Genomic DNA, 4,292 nt, shown 5'->3' with positions numbered 1-4,292 from the left:
TGTTTTCGAGTTCCAAATAGCAAGAATAGTTGAGTTTGCCGGAAATAATGGAATGTTTACATTCCCGCTGCTGTCAGCTCTATTACATAAATAAAGTTGGTTGATATCATTGATCATAACATGTGATTTATAATAATTTTTGCAAGTCCACTGCTGATAATGTCACAGTTCTGTAATTGTAAGTTAAGAAAGGTGGAAGAAGAGGATGCTAGCAGTGAACATGGAATATAGGATAAATGTCCGGACAATGTTAGAACTTGTCATCGGGTTACCAAAACAACCCAGCAGTAATATGTTAAGGGTCCCTGCCCCACTGCTCTGTCGTCTTTCCTATGTTACAACAATAGTATAACAACATGTAGTCTATTCAGAACACTCTTGTTTTTATATTTTGTTTATTAACGCAAGATTTTTTTTTATATAAATGATTTATCAGTGAAACAGTTTACAATTACGTTTTTGGTAGTGGTAGTTCTTAAGGGCTAATCAAGTCCCATTTTTCTTTCGTCGCCTACTTATCGGGCATCGAAGAAACGGAACATCTTCCGCTCCTATTTTCACAATTATCTTTTCTTTTATTAAATAGAAACATTTTTTTTTCAATGGTGTATTGAGATTACACGTCAAACTTCTGGTCCGAGAATAGCACCGTCATCTGTGTCACCGTCTTTATGTGACTTTAGCTGCTGTTGCGAGAACACGCGAATTATTTAAAAATGGTACTAAAACCTTGTTACCCTATGTGAGCTTAATCACAGCGGTTATGGGCCGCTCACTGCAGCCTTTATTTGACATCTGACTTAGTATGAAAACTCCATTACTGAGTAAAACGCTCAGCCCTAACCCCTGACTATGGTAGAAAAACGAGTATATTTAGTGAAACCAATTAACATTCGTCAATTCATTAAAAGCATATTTATTCATTCGTCAATTCATTAAAAGCATATTTATTGTTTTATTCTATCTTTTATCTGGTTTCTAACAAGTAGAACATATCACGTGTAAAGTATCTTGCACGCGTTTTCTAACATAGTACATGTCGGCTTCAAGTCTTATACCCCGATGAAAACTTCCATGACAGTGCAATGTTGTAGATTTAAGATATATTTTGAATGTGCATGATTTATTTTTGACAGATTACAAGGACGTTTTTTTTGTCATCGATAATTGAAATTCGGATTAAGGATATGAGTTCTGCCATGATAACAGGGCAAGGATTCAGCTCGTGGTCACAGCAATTTCTTGTTGTTGTGTTACTGGAGATAAGAAGTTTAACTCACCTGCCTTACTGAAACTCCCAACAAAATTCTTTGCAATTTCAAAAATCCAAATTGTCGGTCTCCAACGAGGCAATGCTGATACTCCTACTACACAGACCTGTGCTCGCAGCATCAATTCCTTTTGCCAATACGATGACTCGTAGGCGAACAGAACATCTAACATTCATAGAATTCTGTAGGGTTTTATTCCGGAATAGAATAAATATCGTAAATGTCCTTAAGATCTGCTCTACATAAACATATTCTTCCGAGACGTGATTAAAAACTAAAATCTGACCAGACAATGAAATAAATATATTAGTATTGTATTGTCAGAGACTTCTTCGTTATTCGAATTATCTTTTAAATGCTCTGATGGGACAAATTAAACTACAACATTGTAAAGACATTTACCGTACAAAGAAATTCGATGCATAATCTGGAGTTGTGTGAGGGTTGTCGGGTCCGATATTGACGTCTGGGCCTGTGCGACAACACAGATATGTGATATGGAAATTTCCATGTAAATTCGAACCATTGACGTTACGAGGCTGTTTGTCTAAATAGGATTACTTGCTGTAGGAAGAAGGCTCATCAAAATTCCTAGCTATGAATACAAATAAGCCAAACTCTTAGTCCTTCTTAAAAGTTGTGCGAACTGTCCCTTTAACGACGGACTGTGGATTATAATTTAGAAAACAAGCTAAGAGCTTATACGTATTCCTCTCCTCTATTGGACAGCAGAAACAGTAGAAAGATATGGTGATATAATGATTTTAAATAATGTATAACTGGTACATTGAAATAGAAGAGAAGAAAAATAATAAAAACAAAACTTAAAAACTTGGTGAAACCTCAGTGGTGTAAAAACAAATGTTAATTATTATGCAAGCAATACCTGTTCACATAGTTAACTATTGAAGATAAAAGCATGTACGACAAGAAAAAAGTCAGAATGAACATGTACACTATTTTGCATGTGATACTTGAAAATGGTATTTGATAAAAACTGCTGTCTACTTTGAGTGTATTTGTTACATGTGAATAAAAAATGATAATTATCTTCAATGGTATCCCCACACGAACAACACGATGAGTCGATAAGGCTTGTTCGTTGAGTGAGCTACATTTGAGTCTGAGCCTAAAGTCGAGCATTTGACCTTTGCGAATACCTGCGTTGAAGTAGTTGTGAGCGTTCGTTTTATAATATTGCCATTGCTAAGATAAGTTTTGAGTGTATGTACTGATGAAATTTCTTTTATATTTTAGGGTACCTTGTTCCAAAGGCGAATCGATGAGGGTAAACAAAAAGCCTTTATAATATCTATGTGCGAGTTTTGAGGGTTGTGTGCAAGTCGTGTTTTCTTGTATGGTGTGTCGCTTCGAAAGCGGGACGGTGCGTTGTTTGGAGACACGTCATAATTCTGTTTTCAGAAACACCCAGTCCTTCAACAAAAATCACGCGCTCAAAGTCAATATCGGTTTTTATCGGTGATGCACTCCTTGCCAATCGATTACTTTTTGGGAATATTATGAAAAAATAATATTATATTTTGTCTCAACGATATATGTATTATAATACCTGCTGTCTCCCTTGATAATGTATCAATCAAGTCCCGTCCATGTGTGCTATATTATTTATTCACTTCTGTCTTTGTGAAAGTCGCTTACATCAGAAGGTCGGTTCATAACTTCATGCAGATATCCAAAGTAACCGAAGTTTTTCTCTTTTTTTTTTTTTTTTCAAATGCTTAAAAAAATGTGATATTGTAAATGTTCGTGCTGTCTTATAAGTTTCTGCAAACTAGCTGTTATTCGTCGTGACAAGTAAATTATCCAGTTCCAATTCTCGACTAACAGTAGTTTGAATAGAACCGGAACACCACAGTGACACTCTTCAAACTGATACATATTCCACACACTTATTTCATATACTCATACACTGTTGCTTTAATTATGAAATTTAACTTTCCAATTAAACTTGCACCAGGCAGCCAATAATATCCTATAATCTATTTTTATATGGTAATAAACTACCTTTGGATAAACGGTCTAATATTGTAAACCACACCACAAATATTTTTTGTCTGTGCTGTAATTACTACATATATATTGGTATGTCTGGTAAATCATATGGAGCCTAACGTCACGCTACCACAATCGGTACACTACCCAAATTGGTACACGGTCAGAAAATGATTCGAATAGTACTTTAAAATCAATTTTGAGCATTTTCCTCTAACAGTATAAAAAAAATATCAGCATTTCCGCCGGATAGTTTTGTTTTCAGGAACATTTTAAGAGTACACGATGACTTCAAAGTAAATAGATCAGAAAACATAGTAAAAACGATGTACGATTTGTTTTTGAGGATTTTGAAGGGGTTGATTATAATTAAGCATGTTTCAATGTTGATTACTGTTTTTTATAACCGGATAATATGGAAGTGGATATGTGCAATTGAAGGTCAGTAGGGTATTTGTAAAAGCAATATATTTTGTTGCAATCGGTACATCAACTAGTAGAAATAAAAACAAGTTTCATAGTCTGTGATATGTTGTGTCAATTTGGGTACTAATCTTGGCCGAAAAACGGACGAAATCTCACTGCGAGTTTATAGCGTTCTATTTTCAGAAACAAATCACTTAGAATCAAAACTTTATTTGAAAATGAACCACCATGGGTAGTCTTTGTAAAGAATCAAGAAACATTCCAGATACAAGATCTGAAGTTTTAAATATCACTGAAAACAGTCAAAATTGTACCAATCGTTACCGGTTCGAATTATTGAATTTTTCCGAAACGTATCGAAAATATGAACGTTGCACCTTTGATTTTTTTTTTTTTTTTTTTATTATTATTCAAATTTTTGTATATAAAGACACACACACTCATTCATTATCATACAAATATCAATACAATTATCAGAAAGGAAAGGAGGGATTGTTGAAAATTTGTATTATATTTTGAATTTCTCTGTAAGCTAGCTGTCAGTGTGAGCGTAATCAATATTAACATTAACTCAATTTAACA

General features: G+C 34.2%; 1 protein-coding gene across 1 annotated transcript in view; it reads right to left on the bottom strand.

Annotated features, from left to right (window-relative positions):
- LOC110447569 (aromatic-L-amino-acid decarboxylase-like) overlaps positions 1-1,422 on the bottom strand; it is a 42,351-nt gene extending 40,929 nt beyond the window's left edge. Inside the window, exon 1 of the mRNA XM_021493347.1 lies at positions 1,281-1,422. The gene's annotated coding sequence lies outside the window, so the exon portion shown is untranslated. The remainder of the gene's footprint in view (positions 1-1,280) is intronic.
- Between the last annotated feature and the right edge of the window lie 2,870 nt (positions 1,423-4,292).

The sequence above is a fragment of the Mizuhopecten yessoensis genome, unplaced genomic scaffold (assembly GCF_002113885.1).
Source record: "Mizuhopecten yessoensis strain PY_sf001 unplaced genomic scaffold, ASM211388v2 scaffold3459, whole genome shotgun sequence".
NCBI classification, from domain to species: Eukaryota; Metazoa; Mollusca; class Bivalvia; order Pectinida; family Pectinidae; genus Mizuhopecten; species Mizuhopecten yessoensis.
This window is presented reverse-complemented; position numbering and strand designations above follow the sequence as displayed.